Source organism: Phyllobates terribilis, unplaced genomic scaffold (genome assembly GCF_046119375.1).
Source record: "Phyllobates terribilis strain yellow unplaced genomic scaffold, ASM4611937v1 Scaffold_11__3_contigs__length_659146591, whole genome shotgun sequence".
NCBI classification, from domain to species: Eukaryota; Metazoa; Chordata; class Amphibia; order Anura; family Dendrobatidae; genus Phyllobates; species Phyllobates terribilis.
The window spans coordinates 546,728,324-546,748,491 of NW_027362771.1; the positions used below are offsets into that span (position 1 = coordinate 546,728,324).

The 20,168-nt window shown below is 43.2% G+C and overlaps 1 pseudogene; it reads left to right on the forward strand.

The window, feature by feature from the left end:
• LOC141167335 (uncharacterized) overlaps positions 1 to 20,168 on the forward strand; it is a 253,708-nt pseudogene that overhangs the window by 82,477 nt on the left and 151,063 nt on the right.

Here is a 20,168-nt window from a genome sequence, read left to right on the forward strand (position 1 = left end):
TCCAACGCATGGAATATGTGTATATGCATTTAAACACCTAGACAACGGATGTAAGTAGGGCCTAATCATGCACAAAAAAACAAAAAAGAGATTAGACCCCTAAAATGTAACTTTTAATTAAATATACTAAAAAGGGCTCAACAATCCCCACAACAACAACCCATAACACAAGGAATAACAGGGATAAGTCACAAATCATGCTGCATTGACTGAGTGTCTGCCGAGAGGGACTGATGCCCTCTCCAGGTCCCCTGATGAACCCTCTTTTTGTTTTTTGAATATGCGTATATGCCCTCGTACGGTCACTGCCAGCTTCACGATAGCCCAATTATGATTATTCGCTGCCCCCCACCGATCAGTTTTAAGATATAATACAGGCCTGATCGGACGCCTGCTTTCTGGTAGTGTATGGCTTCGAGGAAGGAACGATTACAGAGCAAAAGAAACAGGACTATTAAATTTTATATTTAATCCAAAAGGGAGGCAGTATTTATGAAAAATATACAAAGGTTTTACAAAGGGAGACAATACAGTATCGAATATACAGTTACACAAAATAAAATGGGATTAAAGACGAACTTACTATACAGATCGCAGAGACGATTCAGTTTAGCTGGAGGGGAGGCACTCCAATTCTGCTCGTTATTGAACGGGACCCCTGCTATAAAATATATACTCATGGCATACTCACAGATCCAGAAAAACATGCGTATTGTTCCTTAGCTGACCCTGCCGCTAAAAATGTGTCCCATCACAATCGGGGTTATAGAAACTCCGATATTCCATATTTCATTTTGGTGCCGGCGAGACTGCAGATTGAACATATGTGTAAATAGGGATGCCCTGGGGGTGAGAGAGAATTCATTTGAAGCTAGGAGCTGTATCCTCTTTCCCCAGGTGTCTATTTATCACAGCTCTATGCTACTATGAACTACATTTGTATGTTAATTAGCCTGGACACTTGGTGGCTCCTGCTATTTGCATAGAAGCCACTTCTCTAGAGTGTAAGCTCTTGATCCTTTGACAAACACTATAGGGGAGCAGGGAAGAGGGGTTTGGAGGGGAACTTCAGAGGGAGATGGAAATTCTCAGAATTTTCTATGACAGTAGGTAATCAAATACTTATTTCATGCAATAAAATGCAAATTAATATGTAAAAATCATACAATGTGATTTTTCTGGATTTTTTTTTTTTAAGATTTTGTCTCTCACAGGTGAAGTGTACCTATGATAAAAATTACAGACCTCTCCATTCTTTGTAGTTGGGAAAACTTGCAAAATCGGCAGTGTATCAAATACTTATTTTCTACCACTGTAGATAAAATCTCATGTATTGATTTTTTTCTCTTATTTTCCATACAGGACTTTTTTTTGGCAGAATCATGCCTAGCTGTTTGGTAAATCAATGTAATAGCACCACTGGAAGAAAGGGCCAGAGCAAGCAGATAATTATGCACTCCTTCCCTAAGGATATCTCAAGAATAAAAGTATGGCTGCAACAGACCGGACAGATCTTTAAAGATCTAAATGCTATGGCCCAAAAGATATTGGATGGGAACCAACAGAACAAATATCGTCTGTGCTCTCTCCACTTTACCCCAGATTCGTATATTAGAAATCCCGACTATCGAAAATCTTTAAGTTTTGTTGCTGTACCCTCTATTTTCCCAAATGTCGAAGAAGGGGAAAATATCATTGAAGAAGATTTGAAGAAAAAATATGTGAAAATACAAAGGAAAAAAAAAATAGACGCAAGAAACAAGAGCCTTCAACATTCTTTGATAATACTTCCAAACAACATAACTATCCAAAGTATAAAAGTGGGAGAGGACCTTCTTAAGGTCTATCACACCAGCTTCCCTAATGAAAGACTATATGCCCGGGAAGAAATGCTGCATGATGTGGAATTGACAAAAATTGGGTTTTGCAACATTGAAACCCAGACAGATGACACTCTATCGAATTCCCCTCTTGTTTTTAAAGAGAAGCAAGCGGTGGGATCTGATGTTCTGGACAGGCCGCCCTCATCCGGTGCGTATCAACATATTCAATTACTGTGTTGGTAATGTTTACAAGTAGAGATGAGAAAAAGGATTTGCAGGCAATGGCCACGTAATTAGTCCATGATCACTAGAGCTTTGCGAAACTTCTCCTCCTCTTCCTTCTCCATGGCGGCATTCCCTTCTCCAATTTTGATTAGTCAAACAGCCACGATATCATGCGTCAACAATTATGTCACACTAGACCTTTGAATCAAAAGTGGAGCCAGGAATACCAGTAGGTAAGAGGCTGCTCGCAGGGCTCTGATCTGGTAATCCTGGGCTACTGATGTGGCTGCTGGACGAGGGTTCTACAAATCTTTTTTTTTTTTTTCTCATCTCTATTTACAAGCCAAGGACTTTTTCAATTATTAGAAGATTTCTTTGAAGGTTCTAGCATTACTATCGTTATCAATAGCAAATGAGTCACTCCTGATCTGGGCCACATAGAAAGTACCTTAGAGACACAAAGGAGGCAGACAATTAAAGGAATTCTATCAGCACAAAATGACTGTTCAAACCAAATACAGGCACTCGTTGCACCCTTAGCGCTGCCAAACACTTAAGTGCTCCTTCCCACCTGCTTGTTTTGCCTCTATCTCCACCCTTCTCTGGCTGTATGAAGCCAGAGCTGTCAATCAAAGAAGAGGAGGGTGGAGTTGGAGAGAAAACAAGCAGGTGGGAACGTTCACTGAATGTTTGGCTACGCCATGTTGCACCCGACTGCCTGTACTTAGTTTGAGCAGTCATTCTGTGCCTACAGAGTCCCTTTAAAATATTATTCCACAACATGCTAGTAAAAAGATTCAGACTTATTTTGGGGTTGTATTTCTATTCTTACCGAGCTTACCAAAGCTCCTCTAGTAACAATATTTCTACTGAACCAGCGCCGCTGGTGCAAACTCTGTTCTCTCCCATGCTGCTACATGAGGCAGCTTTTCGTCTCTTGTATTGGTTAAGCGCAGATGCACTGAAGCTGGCCGGATCGGGAGGTAATGGTGTGCTCTAGTGATTCATGCCGGTCTCAGCAGCACTAAAATGCTCAATTGGAAAGTCCTTGTAAGCACTGAGCAAGTTCGGCCACCGCTTCTACTTGGTGGCCAGTAACCGAGGCAGTAAGTTATAAACAATAAAATAAAAAAAATGACATTCATATACAGTCATGGCCAAAAGTATTGAGAATGAGACAAATAGTAATTTTTCCAAAGTTTACTGCTTCATTTTTTGTAATGGCAATTTGCATATACTCCTGAATGTCAAAGAGTGATCAGCTTATGAGCAATTACTGTACTTGCAAAGTCAATATTTGCCCAGAAAATGAACTTTAACCCCCAAAACACATTTCAACATCATTGCAGTCCTGCCTTAAAAGGAGCAGCTAACATCGTTTTAGTGATTGATCCATTAACACAGGTGTGGGTGTTGATGAGGACAGGGCTGGCGATCAATCAGTCATGATTAAGTAAGAATGACATCACTGGACACTTTAAAAGGAGGCTGGCTCTTGGTATCATTGTTTCTCTTCAGTTAACCATGGTTATCTCTAAAGAAACACGTGCAGCCATCATTGCACTGCACAAAAATGGCCTAACAGGGAAGAGTATCGCAGCTACAAAGATTGCACCTCAGTCAACAATCTATCGCATCATCAAGAACTTCAAGTAGAGAGCTTCCATTGTTGTCAAAAAGGCTCCAGGGCGCCCAAGAAAGACCAGCAAGCGCCAGGACCGTATCTTAAAACTGTTTCAGCTGCGGGATCGGACTACCAGCAGTGCCGAGCTTGTTCAGGAATGGCAGCAGGCTGGTGTGAGTGCTTCTGCACGCGCTGTGAGGCGGAGACTCTTTGAGCAAGGGCTGGTTTCAAGGAGGGCAGCAAAGAAGCCACTTCTCTCCAGAAAAAAACATCAGGGACCGACTGATATTCTGCAAAAGGTACAGGGAGTGGACTGCTGAGGACTGGGGCAAAGTCATTTTCTCTGATGAATCCCCTTTTCGATTGTTTGGGACATCTGGAAAACAGCTTATTCGGAGAAGAAGAGGTGAGCGCTACCACCAGTCTTGTCTCATGCCAACTGTAAAGCATCCTGAAACCATTCATGTGTGGGGTTGCTTCTCATCCAAGGGAATCGGCTCACTCACAGTCTTGCCTAAAAACACAGCCATGAATAAAGAATGGTACCAGAATGTCCTCCAAGAGCAACTTCTCCCAACCGTCCAAGAGCAGTTTGGCGCCCAACAATGCCTTTTCCAGCATGATGGAGCACCTTGCCATAAAGCAAAGGTGATAACTAAATGGCTCATGGAACAAAACATAGAGATTTTGGGTCCATGGCCTGGAAACTCCCCAGATCTTAATCCCATTGAGAACTTGTGGTCAATCATCAAGAGACGGGTGGACAAACAAAAACCAACAAATTCTGGCAAAATGCAAGCATAGATTATGCAAGAATGGACTGCTATCAGTCAGGATTTGGTCCAAAAGTTGATTGAGAGCATGCCAGGGAGAATTACAGAGGTCTTGAAGAAGAAGGGGCAACACTGCAAATATTGACTTGCTGCATTAACTCATTCTAACTGTCAATATAACCTATTGATACTCATAATATGATTGCAATTATATTTCTGTATGTGATATAAACATCAGACAAACACTAATAAAAACCAGAGTCCAGCAGATCATGTGAAAATATAATTTTGGTGTCATTCTCAAAACTTTTGGCCATGACTGTACACCTTCTTGGATTCCATCTATCTCCTCCCTTCTCTGGCCCTATGAAGACAGAACTGTCAAGCAAACAGAAGGATGGAGATTGAAGGAAAACCAGTTGGTAAGAAGATGTATATAAGTTATTGGCCCAGCCGTAATGCTCCGAGCGGCGGGACTTAATTTGAACGGTCATCCTGTGCTGACAGAATCCCTTTAGCAAAAAAGCAAACCTTGATATAAGGAAACTAGTCTGATAAATCCCGTTTTGATAGTGCCATAAGTTTGTACAGTGAGCACAATGCCATTTTGTGTCTGATGTTTAAAACACATAATCAATATGGTTCAAATTGTGAAAAAACGTTTTTTTTTGGGGGGGGGGTTTTATGTCACAGATTGCACCAGCATTTAGCTTGATATATCTTCCCATTGATTTTATATGGTTTAATTTGGATTGCACTAGACCGCCCGCACTGACGCACATCAGTGTTGAAAAACAACATTTTATGGTCAAAGTTTTAAAGGGGTTTGCAGGTGAAAATAAGTTATCATCTATCCACAGGATAGGTGATAATTTATTAATCTATGGCATCAGACCGCTGGGATGAGCACCGATCGGCAGAATAGGGAGCTTTTATCCCTGTTAGAATGAAATGGAGTGCACATACTTGACCAGCCAAGCGTAGATGGAATAAAGGACTTATTACATAGTGTCCAGATTGAAAGCTCGAGCATGAGACTCTTACTCAATACGAGGAAGACCAAAATATTGACCACTGCCTGGTACTACCAGGATGCAATTGAGATGAACGGCGACGAACTGGAAGTTGTAAAGGGCTTCAACCTACTCGGATCAATGATCACTGAAGATGCAGCGGCGACACCAGAAGTCAATAGGAGAATAGCAGTGGACAAATCAACAATGAAGTCACTTCACAAGGTCTTCAAATCGAGGAGCATTTCACTGGTGAGAAAGACACGGCTCGTACATAGTCTGGTCTTTTCTGTAGTAATATGTATGCGAATCCTGTACAATAAAGAAACACGACAGAAGACGAATCAACGCCTTCGAAATGTGCTGGAGAAGGAAGTTATCAATACCATGGATGGCAAGAAGGAACAAATAAATCAATTTTGGAACAAATCAAGCCATATATGTCTCTCAAACCAAGGATCACCAAGCTACAACTTGCCTACTTTGGACACATCATACTAAGAGAGCAATCACTGGAGAAGGACATTATGGTTGGAAAAATAAAAGGAACCAGGGGAAGAGGAAGACCAACAACCCGATGGCTTATTATCTATCTCGGCTTGCACAAGCTTGCGCTTCCTACAGAGCATTCATGCATCAAGTCGCCATGGCTCAAGATCGAGCTGAAGGCTGTTAAATAATAAAATATAAAAAAAAAAAATTAGCCACAAAATGTTGTTTCCAAAAGTTTTCTCTTTATCAAAGTTTTCGATTTGTTCATAAACTTGAGAATTCTCCAATCAGTGAGGTGTTAGTCAGTTGACTTTAGGATTAATACTCTTCTTTCGGGCGATAGTAAACTGTTTATTTTTTAATAAACATTTTTTCTATTAATATTCCATTTAATTTCAGATGATGTTCACTGTTGAAAACAATTTAACTTTTTTTTATCTAGATCAGTTAAAAATTCTGTGCAGATTGTTTTTTTAATACACCTTTATACTAGTGCTATGTCTGAGATCTTCTTTTACATTTTCTTTTATATATATATACAGTACAGACCAAAAGTTTGGACACACCTTCTCATTTAAAGATTTTTCTGTATTTTCAGGACTATGAAAATTGTACATTCACACTGAAGGCATCAAAACTATGAATTAACACATGTGGAATTTTATACTTAACAAAAAAGTGTGAAACAACTGAAAATATGTCTTATATTCTAGGTTCTTCAAAGTAGCCACCTTTTGCTTTGATGACTGCTTTGCACACTCTTGGCATTTTCTTGATGAGCTTCAAGAGGTAGTCACCGGAAATGGTCTTCCAACAATCTTGAAGGAGTTCCCAGAGATGCTTAGCACTTGTTGGCCCTTTTGCCTTCACTCTGCAGTCCAGCTCACCCCAAACCATCTCGATTGGGTTCAGGTCTGGTGACTGTGGAGGCCAGATCATCTGGCGTAGCACCTCATCACTCTCCTTCTTGGTCAGATAGCCCTTACACAGCCTGGAGGTGTGTTTGGGGTCATTGTCCTGTTGAAAAATAAATGATGGTCCAACTAAACGCAAACCGGATGGAATAGCATGCTGCTGCAAGATGCTGTGGTAGCCATGCTGGTTCAATATGCCTTCAATTTTGAATCACTCCCCAACAGTGTCACCAGCAAAGCACCCCTACACCATCACACCTCCTCCTCCATGCTTCACGGTGGGAACCAGGCATGTTGAGTCCATCCGTTCACCTTTTCTGTGTCGCACAAAGACACGGTGGTTGGAACCAAAGATCTCAAATTTGGACTCATCAGACCAAAGCACAGATTTCCACTGGTCTAATGTCCATTCCTTGTGTTCTTTAGCCCAAACAAGTCTCTTCTGTTTGTTGCCTGTCCTTAGCAGTGGTTTCCTAGCAGCTATTTTACCATGAAGGCCTGCTGCACAAAGTCTCCTCTTAACAGTTGTTGTAGAGATGTGTCTACTGCTAGAACTCTGTGTGGCATTGACCTGTCTCTAATCTGAGCTGTTGTTAACCTGCGATTTCTGAGGCTGGTGACTCGGATAAACTTATCCTCAGAAGCAGAGGTGACTCTTGGTCTTCCTTTCCTGGGGCGGTCCTCAGGATCTTTAAATGAGAAGGTGTGTCCAAACTTTTGGTCTGTACTGTATGTGTTTGGCCAAGATCAAAGAGCTGTATAAGGACCCCAGGGCCAAAACTGTAGATCTGCACAAGGCTGGGATGGGCTACAGGACAATAGGCAAGCAGCTTGGTGAGAAGGCAACAACTGTTGGTACAATTATTAGAAAATGGAAGAAACACACGATCACTGTCAATCTTCCTCGGTTTGTCTGGGGCTCCATGCATGATCTTTCCTTGTGGGGTAAGGATGATTCTGAGAAAGGTCACAAATCAGTCCAGAACTACACGGGAGGACCTGGTCAATGACCTGTAGAGAACTAGTACCACAGGCTCAAACATTACTGTTAGTAACACACTACGCCATCACACAAGGTCCTTCTGCTCACGCCAGCGCATGTCCAGGCCCGTTTGAAGTCCGCCAATGACCATCTGAATGATCCAGAGGAGGCATGGGAGAAGGTTATGTGGTCAGATGAGACCAAAATAGAACTTTTTGGTATCAACTTCAGCTGCCGTGTTTAGAGGAAGAAGAAGGACGAGTACAACCTCAAGCACTCCGTCCCAACCGTGAAGCATGGTGGGGGAGACATCATACTTTGGGGGTGCTTTTCTGCAAAGGGGACAGGAGGACTACACAGTATTGAAGGGAGGATGGATAAGGTCCTGTATCGCAAGGTTTTGGCCAACAACCTCCTTCCCTCAGTAAGAGTATTGACAATATGTCGTAGCTGGGTCTTCCAGCGTGACTGACCCTAAACACACAGCCAAGGCAACTAAAAAGTGGCTCCGTTAGAAGCATTTCAAGGTCCTGGAGTGGCCTAGCCAGTCTCCAGACCTGAACCCAATTGAAAATCTTTGGAGGGAGCTGAAACTCAAAAGATCGTGACAGTAAGGCATCCAATATGGTGCCTCCTCACAGCATACTGGCCAGAGAACTGGCGACTGAGAGAACTGCAACTAAACTGGAGTGATTTGTTAGGGTGATGGGGGATTCCTTCGCACACTCAGGGGGATATTCATCATGCAATGTAGCTGAGGGAAGGGTGACTGGGAAAATAACACGTGGACATCACAAGGCTTAAATGTGCCCCTCCCCAGCAGCAGTTGAGAGAGCCCATGACAGAACCCCCTGAGAGGACAAACAACGGGCCCAAACAATGTACTCGCAGAAGAGGAAAAAGCAACTCTTAGAGATGTATACTCAGCCATTAATGGCTGCAGCTCTGTCCTGGATGTCCTTAGCATGCAAGTTGGAGGACTTAAAGAAGATATTAGCCGCAATAGACATGCTATGCAAAAATCAAATGAAAGAATGGGGGAAGTGGAAAGTAGAGTGGGTGCTTTGGAGGACCAAGTACCATGCATGCAGAAAAATGTTAAAATAAATAAGCAAAATATCTGGATGATCTGGAAATTGGGCTAAGACTAAGTAACCTACACATAGTAGGGGTACTGGAGAAGGTGGAAGGTCTGGACCCAATTGTATATTTTGAAGCCTGGCTGCTGGAAAAGTTTGACAAAGATGCCCTATCCCTCTACCCCCTTCTTTGCCCCAGAACATGCCCATGGGGTCCCCAATCGTCCGGGACCACCGGGTGGTCAGCCACGTCCTATTATCATACCCTGAAAGGATTTCACAGTGTAGAGGGATCATCCTTTATTCTCGATTGTTTCTTGCATTTCCATGTGCAATGGAATGAAACTAAATGATACAGATTAGATATTAGAAAAAACTTTTTGACAGTGAGGGTGATCAATGAGTGGAACAGGTGGCCACGAGAGGTGGTGAGTTCTCCTTCAATGGAAGTCTTCAAACAGAGGCTGAACAGACATGTCTGAGATAGTTTAGTGAATCCTGCATTGAGCTGGGGGTTGAACCAGATGACCCTGGAGGTCCCCTCCAACTCTAACATTCTATGATTTATTTTCCTCTGCTTTCCACCCTGAAACCAACAATCAGACTGAGAGGACAAATCAATCTGTGAAACAAATTTTAAGGTGCTTTGCGGCAGCTTGGCAGGAGGATTGGTCTTCATTTTTACTGCTCGCTGAGTATGCCTTTAACAAACGGGTAAATCAGGCTGCAGGAGCATCACCATTTTTTTGTAACTATGGTTTTCCATCCCCATTTTGGCGAGTTTTCTATGATTTGTTTTGAATGTCCTGGATTGGAGGTCGCTGTGCTGAGACTTGCGGATGTCTGGAGGAAGGTTGATAGAATATTGGGACTGCTCAGATTCGCCAAAAATGGAAAGCCGATTAGCTGTCATCCAGAAACATCAAACTTAAAGTAACATCGGCGTAGTTGAGTCCAAAGTTCATCAGTCCACATGAAATTCTGGAAGTCGTCAATCCGGTGGCCTTTAGGTTGAAGCTTCCTCCATCTCTCTGCATCCCTGATGTTTTCCATAAATCCCTTTTGAAGGAGTTTGTCTCCTCGGTGGTGTCACCCTTGTCCCCACCTCCTCCGGTTGCTGTTTCCTGGGAAACCTGGGGTCCAGTGAGTCCTCCTAGAAGAGGGGGTACTGTAGCGATTCCATCCCTCAGTACTGAGCTGTCTATGCAGTGTTTTGACAGCTCAGTTGTCCAGTCTGGTGCCGGTGCATGCTGAGCTGTCTGTGTTTTTATTGACAGCTCGGCCGTCCAATCTGAGACAGGGAGGTGCTGAGCTCTCATTGGGTGCTCCTGGTTTCCTTGACTGTTCCGCTACTTAACTGAGCTGGTAGTCTCAGCTGTCAGCCGTAGCTTCAGCGAAATGTGATTCTTTACTCTGTGTCTTGCATTTTGCTTATTGATGTATCACTGCCTGACCTTGGGCCTTTGTTCTGACCATCTGTCTGTTTAACCCCTTTGCTCTGATCTGCTATCCTCCTGGTATTTTGACCTCGGACCGTTACCTGACTACGACTGCCTCTTCCCTCTGTTTATGACGTACCCTCCTTGCTATTGACCTTGGACTCTTCGACTATCCCGACTCACAGCTTGTCCGTGAGAAGTGACTCAACGTCACAAATCCTTTGCAGGCAATGACTGCCTGAAGTCTGGAAGCCATGGACGGTACCAAACTCTGGTTTTCCTCCTTTGTTATGCTTTGCCAGACCTTTGCTGCAGTTGACTTCAGTTGTTGCTTGTTTGTGGGTCTTTCTGCCTTGCTTTTTGTCTTGAGCATGTAAAATGCTGCTCGATGAGGTTGAGATCTGATAATTGACTGAGCCATTGAAGAATATTCCATTTCTTTTCCTTTAACTCCTGGGTTGCTTTCGCAGTATGTTTTGTGTTATTGTCCGTCTGTACTGTAAAGCGCTGTCCAATCAACCTTCCTTGGTTGAATCTGAGCAGAAAGTATAGCATTGTACACTTCAGAATTCATCCTGGTGCTTCTGTCTCCAGTCACGTCATCAATAAACACTAGTGACCCAGCGCCATTGGAAGCCATGCATGCCCATTTCATCACACTGCCTCCACCATATTTTACAGAGGATGTGCTATGCTTTGGATCATGAGCCATTCCAAGCCTTCTCCATACTTTCTTCTTCCGATCATTCTGGTACAAGTTGATCTTAGTTTAATTTGTCCAAAAAATACTTTTCCAGAACTGGGCTGGCTTCTTTAGATGTTATTTTGCTAAGTCTAATCTGGCTTTTCTATTTCTAAGGCTAATTAATCGTTTGTACCTTGTGGTGAACCCTCTATATTTGCTCTCATGAAGTCTTCTCTTTATGGTAGACTTGGATATTGAAACACCGACATCCAGTAGAGTGTTCTTCACTTGATTGGATGTTGTGTATGGGCTTATCTTCACCATAGAAAGGATTCTGTGATCATCCACCACTGTTGTCTTCTGTGGATGTCCAGGTCTTTCTGAATTGCCAAGCACATCAGTGCGCTTTTTTTTTGCAGAATGTACCAAACTGTTGATTTGGCTGGTCCTAACATTTCTGATATCGCAGATGGATTTCTGCTTTTTTTTCAGCCTAATGATGGTGTGTTTCACTTTCATTGAGAGCTCCTTTGAACTCATGTTGTGGGTTCACAGCAACAGCTTCCAAATGCAAATGTCACACATGGAATCAGCTGCAGATCTTTTACCTGCTTAATGATGTATTAATGACGGAAAAGCCCATGCAACACATTATAGAGCTTTTAAGATAATTGTCCAATTACCTTTGGTCCCTTGAAAAAGAAGCTGCTACATATTAAAGAGCTGTTCTTATTAAACCCTTATTGCAGTTAGGATGTGAATACTTTCAAATCAAAGCTGAGGGTCTGTACTTTAAGCACATATTGATTATATAACTGTATCTTGAATATGTTTTAGTAAACAGGTAAAACTTATCATTGTCCAAATATTTCTGGACCTAACTAACCATATAAAAATATATATATAGGGTGGGCCATTTATATGGATACACCTAAATTAAATGGGAATGGTTGGTGATATGAACTTCCTGTTTGTGGCACACTAGTATATGGGAGGAGGAAAACTTTTCCAGATGGCTGGTGACCATGGCGGCCATTTTGAAATCAGCTATTTTGGATCTTTTTTTTTTTTTTAATGGGAAGAGGGTCTTGTGACACATCAAACTTCTTGTTGAGAATTTCATAAGAAAATCAATGGTGTGCTTGGTTTTAACGTAACTTTATTCTTTCATGAGTTTTTTACAACTTAATGACCACTTATAAAATGTGTTCAAAGTGCTGCCCATTGTGTTGGATTGTCAATGCAACCCTCTTCTCCCACTCTTGACACACTGATACTGCAGAAGAAATGCTAGCACAGGCTTCCAGTATCCGTTGTGTCAGATGCTGCACATCTTGTATCTTGATGGTATGGTGTGGTATATGGGGTACAAAGATAGCGGGGCCATTCTTCATCAATGGAAACCTCAATACCACTGGATATCTGAAAATGCTACATGATGATGTGTTGCCCTATTTATGCACTGAAGATGGCACGTTCCCTGAGTTTTTCCAACAAGATGGTGCACCACCACATTATGGGTGTCAGGTCCGAGCATTCCTACATGAAGCCTGGAGGTGTGTTTGGGGTCATTGTCCTGTTGAAAAATAAATGATGGTCCAACTAAACGCAAACCGGATGGAATAGCATGCCGCTGCAAGATGCTGTGGTAGCCATGCTGGTTCAGTATGCCTTCAATTTTGAATAAATCCCCAACAGTGTCACCAGAAAAGCACCCCCACACCATCACACCTCCTCCTCCATGCTTCACGGTGGGAACCAGGCATGTAGAGTCCATCCGTTCACCTTTTCTGCGTCGCACAAAGACACGGTGGTTGGAACCAAAGATCTCAAATTTGGACTCATCAGACCAAAGCACAGATTTCCACTGGTCTAATGTCCATTCCTTGTGTTCTTTAGCCCAAACAAGTCTCTTCTGCTTGTTGCCTTTCCTTAGTAGTGGTTTCCTAGCAGCTATTTTACCATGAAGGTATGCTGCACAAAGTCTCCTCTTAACAGTTGTTGTAGAGATGTGTCTGCTGCTAGAACTCTGTGTGGCATTGACCTGGTCTCTAATCTAAGCTGCTGTTAACCTGCGATTTCTGAGGCTGGTGTCTCGGATAAACTTATCCTCAGAAGCGGAGGTGACTCTTGGTCTTCCTTTCCTGGGGCGGTCCTCATGTAAGCCAGTTTCTTTGTAGCGCTTGATGGTTTTTCCAACTTCACTTGGGGACACTTTGAAAGTTTGCCCAATTTTTCGGATTGACTGACCTTCATTTCTTAAAGTTATGATGGCCACTCATTTTTCTTTAATTAGCTGCTTTTTTCTTGCCATAATACAAATTTCATCAGTCTATTCAGTAGGACTATCAGCTGTGTATCCACCTGACTTCTGCACAAAACAACTGATGGTCCCAACCCCTTTTATAAGGCAAGAAATCCCACTTATTAAACCTGACAGGGCACACCTGTGAAGTGAAAACCATTTCCGGTGACTACCTCTTGAAGCTCATCAAGAGAATGCCAAGAGTGTGCAAAACAGTCATCAAAGCAAAAGGTGGCTATTTTGAAGAACCTAGAATATAAGACATATTTTCAGTTGTTTCACACTTTTTTGTTAAGTACATAATTCCACATGTGTTAATTCATAGTTTTGATGCCTTCAGTGTGAATGTACAATTTTCAAAGTTATGAAAATACAGAAAAATCTTTAAATGAGAAGGTGTGTCCAAACTTTTGGTCTGTACTGTATATATGTTAGCTCTGTCAAAAATTAAGAGACCTCTGCACAGTTTTCAGAGTGAGGAAAAGAAGGGCTCAATTCTGGCTTTACTAGCAGAGGGATACAGTGAGCGTCATGTTGCCTCCATCCTTAAAATTTCAAAGACGGCAGTCCATTACAACAAGGTCAAGAAGCAGACATTGGGGACAACAAAGCTACAGACCAGCAGAGGGCAAAAGCGACTCTCCACTGACCGGGATGGCCGTCATCTTATTCGAATGTCACTCAGCAACCGCAAGATGACATCAAGTGACCTACAAAATGAATGGCAAATGGCAGCTGGGGTGAAGTGCACGGCAAGAACAGTTGGTAACAGGCTCCTAGAGACAGGCCACAAGTCATATAAAGCTAGAAAAAAAAAGCCTTTCATCAATAAGAAGCAAAGGAGAGCCAAGCTGAAGTTTGCCAAATACCATAAGAGTTGGACCATAGAGGGCTGGAGTAAGGTAATCTTCTCTGAGTCTGATTTTCAGCTTTGCCCAACACCTGGTCATATAATGGTTAGATGGAGACCTGGAGAGGTATACAAGCCACAGTGTCTTGCACCCACTGTGAAATTTGGTGGAGGATCGGTGATGATCTCTGGGTGCTTCAGCAAGGCTGGAATTGGGCAGGTTAATCTTTGCGAAGGACGTATGAATCAAGCCGCATACAAGTTTATCCTTGAAAAACACTTGCTTCCTTCTGCTCAGGCAATGTTCCCCAACTCTGAGGACTGTTTTTTCCAGCAGGACAATGCCCCATGCCACACAGCTAGGTCAATCAATGTGTGGATGAAGGGGCACTACATCAAGGCCCTGTCATGGCCAGCCCAATCTCCAGACCTGAACCCCATTAAAAACCTCTGGAATGTAATCAAAAGGAAGATGGATCGTCACAAGCCATCAAACAAAGAAGAACTGCTTAATTGTTTGTGCCAGGAGTGGCATAAGGTCACCCAAAAGCAGTGTAAAAGACTGGTGGAAAGCATGCGAGGACGCATGAAAGCTGTGATTAAAAATCATGGTTATTCCACCAAATATTGATTTTTGAACTCTTCCTGAGTTAAAACATGAGTATTGTTGTTTCTAAATGAATTTGTTTTCTTTGCATTATTTGAGGTCTGTAAGCACAGTTTCTTTTTTTTATTATTTTGGCGATTTCTCATTTGATGCAAATAAATACAAAACTTTTAGCTTTGAATTTCGGAGACATGTTGTTAGTAGTTTATAGAATAAAACAACAATGTACATTTTACTCAAAAATATACCTATAAATAGAAAAATCAGGGAAAATGAAAATTTTTGCTGTGGTCTCTTAATTTTTGCCAGAGCTGTGTGTATATATACGTCGATTTGAAAATTAGTGTGTTTTTGGCCATCTAAAATTTTTCAAAAACAGAATTGGAATACTACAGAATAACTCAAAGATGAGACGTTCACCTGACCGATTTTTACTGCCAATACTGCGAAGGCTGACATGAACCTCAACCCTATTACCCCACTTTCCGCCGCACCAGTGCAAGTGGGAAAAGTGAAGGCTAAGCGCCAGATTTGGCACATCTTACGGATGCGCCATTTCTGGGGCCCCTGAGAGCTGATATTATTAGCCTCGGAGGGGGCCAGGATCCCTTCCCTGGCTATTAATATCAGCCCGCAGCTGTGTGCCTAGTCTTTGCTGTGTGCCTAGTCTTTGCTGGTTAGATTTTACAGTGGGACCCTATGTCAATTTTTCTGGGGTCCCCCTGTAGTCTAACCAGTAAAGGGTAAGCAAACAGCTGTGGACTGTTGTTAATAGCCAGGGAACATTTCTGGCTAATGGTCCCTTCCCCGGCTAGTAATATCAGCCCCTAGTGATTGGCTTTCCCTTTGCTGGTTATGAAAATTACGTGGGAGCCATTTTTTTAAATTCAAGGGTATGTGCCCACGATCCGGACGTAGCAGCGCTTTGGACGCAGCATATTCTTGCTGCGTCCAAAACGATGCGTTCTATGTGTTCACTGAACCATGCGGAGTTACCGCATTCAATACATTCTAGTGGTCAAATTTCTGTTGTGGAGACTAGCGACTACGCATGAGAAATTGACCTGCTGCAGTCCTGAAAGACGTGCCGCATGTCAATGTCCGCAAGTGATCTGCAGCCTCAGATGCACGGATAGTGGACATGGGATTTCTTGAAATACCATTCACTATGCTGTAACATCTGGCCGCTGCGGGTTTGATGCAGCATAAATACACAGCGTCAAACCTGCCGCATTTCCTGATCATGGGCACGTACCCAAACTTACCCACAGCATGTGAATTTCCTTAGTGGAGATGCTAGTCTCCTCTGTAGATTTTGACTGATTGAAATATCATTACATGCGTTGTTACCTTTTTAGTCAGCTGAAAACTGTTAGCTTTTTCAATGCTTCTGGTTTTTAATGCTATTATGGCTTTTTCTAGATTCCGCGGTTGCATTATCTATGGGACTGATGTCTAAGTTGAAGCTACATATGGATTCTTTGCTCCGAGAGGTAAGATGCTGTGCAGAGTGCTGCCACTGCCCACAAAGTTGACCATCCTAAACCATATATCCTTCATAGTAACCAATTTAATTTATTCATTCATACGTCCTAATAGGGCCACTGCTGCGGAGTTGCCTGCTTGTTACAAGCCCCTTTAAATGATAATAAGTGCCATCTTCACATGTTGTGTCAAGGCATATGAAGTTGATAGATGGGTCTGCCTGCTTTCTGTCAGTGAATTTAAACATTGTTGCTTACATCTAGAAAACCTTTTCTAGAAATGTCCATAGCCATTAATATTTGCATTAGTTTAATTTGCATCGGGGCTCTGGATCTTTAAGCCAAATCTATCTCCAGATTTCACAACATACGTTATTGAATAGATCTCCTAGTCTTGATATGGTTGGTGTCAGAATGAGTCCAAGTGTATTCCGTCTCCGCCCTCTCTGCCTGACTGACAGCTATTCAGACTCCACCTTCCCAGTTTAACTGACAGCTGCAGTTTGTACAGAGCAGCATGAGATCTCAGCACTAGAGAGGAGGTACACTAAGGAACTGCCAATCAGGATAGGTGGGCAGAAATTTAGTTTTACCTTTCAAGATACATTATACAGCCATTCTAATATTAATTGTCAAAGTAGATGCACCAGCCTCATCAGGTCTAAGAGATCTACTATGCAAGGGTGTATCCATCGCGGTCCCAGATGATGCAAACGTGACAAGGTCCGTGCGGGTGTGGACCCGCCAACGCCATCGCTGAGGACGCATATTCAGCTGAAGTGTATTACAGCGCAGAGACCCTCCTGCTCTCTGCACTGCAGTACACGCCACCAGCCAATCAGAGGCCGGAAGCTGATGTCGACGTGCCCGTCACAAGCGGCACATGGCAGAGACGTCATATGCTGCTCATGGCTGGCCGAAGTGAGAAAAGGTTATAGAAGAGGAAGCCGAAGCTGTGGAAGGTAAGCAGATTTTTTTTTTGATGTGTTGGAAAAGTGATAGAAAGGACATTATACCAGAAAGGGGCCCAAGATAAGGGACATTATACCAGAAAGGGGCCCATGATGGCGGACATTATATAAGGAAGGAGCCCAGCATGGGGGACATTATATCAGGAAGAGGCCCAGGCCCATTATTACAGGATGGGTGCTTGGATGTGGGACATTATTATAGAAAAGGGCAAGGAGGGGGACATTACTACATGTAGGGTGAACACATATGTTTAGAACACTGCAAAGGCCCATACATATGACCAACATTGGGGTGGGGGCCCAGGTCCAAATTTTGCACCAGGGCCCATCGGACTCTAGTTCCACCACTGCTACTATGTACAGTTGAAACCAGAAGTTTACATTCACTATATAAAAAGACACGTATGCATGTTTTTCTCAATATCTGACTTGAAATCAGAATATACCCTTCCAGTTTTTGGTCAATTAGGATTACCATAATTTTTAATATTTGTCAAATGGCAGAATAATGAGAGAGAGAATGTTTTAAGGCATTTTTATTACTTACTGCGAAGTCAAAAGTTTACATACACTAAGATTACTATGCCTTTACACAATTCTGGACTGCCCATATGATGATGTCATGTGTTTGGAAGCTTCTGATCTGTTTTTTTGGCAACATCTGAGTTAGAGACACATCTTTTGCATATCTCTAATTAAACACACTGCTACTTTGTGTAGTATCATTGGAAAGTCTAAAGGAATCAGCCAAGTTATCAGGAAGATAATTGTGGACTTGCACAAGTCTGTCTCATCCTTGGGTACAATTTCAAGATACCTGAAGGTGCCTCGTTCATCTGTACAAACAATTATACGCAAGTACAAACAAGATGGAAATGTCCAGCCATCATACCACTCAGGAAGGAGACAGGTTCTGTGTCCTAGAGATGAATGTGTGCTTTGGTTCGACGTGTGCATATCAACCCAAGGACAAAAGTAAAAGACCTTGTGAAGATGATGGTGAAAGCTTGTAAGATTGTGTCAATATCCACAGTGAAAAGAGTACTGTATCAACATGGGCTGAAAGGCCACTCTGCCAGGAAGAAGCCATTACTCCAAAAGAAACATAAAAAAGCCAGATTAATGTTTGCAAATGCACACAGGAACAAATACCTTAATTTTTGGAGACATGTCCTGTGGTCTGATGAAACTAAAATTGAACATTTTGGGCATAATGACCATAGTTCCGGTTTGAGAAAAAAGGGAGAAGCTTGGAAGCCTAAGAACACCATCCCAACTGTGGAAGCCTAAGAACACCATCCCAACTGTGAAACACAGGGGTGGCAGCATCATGTTGTGGGGTTGTTTTGCTGCAGGAGGGACTTGTGCACTTCACAAAATAGATGGCATCCTGAGAAAAGAAGATTATGTGGAAATACTGAAGCAACATCTCAAGACATCAGCCAGGAAGTTAAAGCTTGTGCGGAAATGGGTCTTCCAAATGGATAATGACCCGAAGCATTCTGCCAAAATGGTAACAAAGTGGCTTAAGGATAACAAAGTCAATGTTTTGGAGTGGCCATCACAAAGCCCTGATCTCAATCCTATTGAATATTTATGGGCAAAGCTGAAAAGGCAGGTGTCAGCAGGGCGACCTACAAACCTGTATCAGTTACACCAGTTTTGCCAGGAGGAATGGGCCCAAATTCCGACCAACTATTGTGAGAAGTTTGTGGAAGGATATCCCAAACATTTGACCCAAGTCATTCAGTTTAAGGGCAATGGTGCCTGTGAGGACCTGGCCACTTACTAAATACTTCTCCAGCACTGAGCACCCATTTTCATCGATCTTATTTTTGTATTTTGTTAGAAATTTGCTTGCTGTGTTTTGTTAGTGATTTGTTTGCTCATCAGTTAAACCTCAGATATCTATTCCATTCACTGACCATATCTCCGAGACCTTGGGCCATTGTTCTCTCCGTCACCACAGGTAGTCTCACATGCAAACCCAGGGGATGGGTTCCACCTGAGAAAATATCTCCACTAAAGCCCCCGTCTCACATAGCGAGATCGCTAGCGAGATCGCTGCTGTGTCACGGTTTTGGTGACGCAACAGCGACCTCACCAGCGATGTCGCTATGTGTGACACTTTGCAGCGATCAGGCCCCTGCTGTGATGTTGCTGATCGCTGCAAAGTGTCCTGGACCATTTTTTGGTCGTTGCCCTCCCGCTGGTCAGTACACATCGCTGTGTGTGACCAGCGGGAGCAGCGATCAGGCTGGTAACCATGGTAAACATCGGGTTACTAGGGGCACACGCGCACCTAGTAACCCGTTGTTTATCATGGTTACCACTCTGCTACAGTGAGCCGGAGGTTACCGCTCTCTTTAGCCGGCTCGTAACCATGATAAACAACGGGTTACTAGGTGCGCCTGTGCCCTTTGTAACCCGATGTTTACCATGGTTACCAGCCGGCTCCTGCTTCAGCAGCAGGCTGGTAACCAGGAAGGACATCGTGGAAAGATTCTTTCCACGATGTCGCTGCTCCCCTGATAGTTGGTGAGCCTGCCTGTTTGACAGCTCACCAGCGACCACATAGCGACGCAACAACGATCCCTGACAAGTCGTATCGTTGTCGGGATCGTTGCAGCGTCGCTAAGTGTGACGGGGCCTTAAGGCACATTAGCTGGGGGAGGGAGGGGTGAGCTCTTCTGCTGAGTCAGGGGGCTGAACCCTGTGCAGGAGAAAGAGAAGATTCATTGCTAGTCGGACGGAGAGCTGGGTGGAATCCATCATCCGAAGGAGCATATGCTGTGACTGCCAATATACCGGCGGGAGATACAAAAAGCTGTGGGCCAACCAAAAGTTGGGGGACAGTGGGCATCACCTGGTATGGGGCAGTGGAACTGCTGATCCCAGGTTG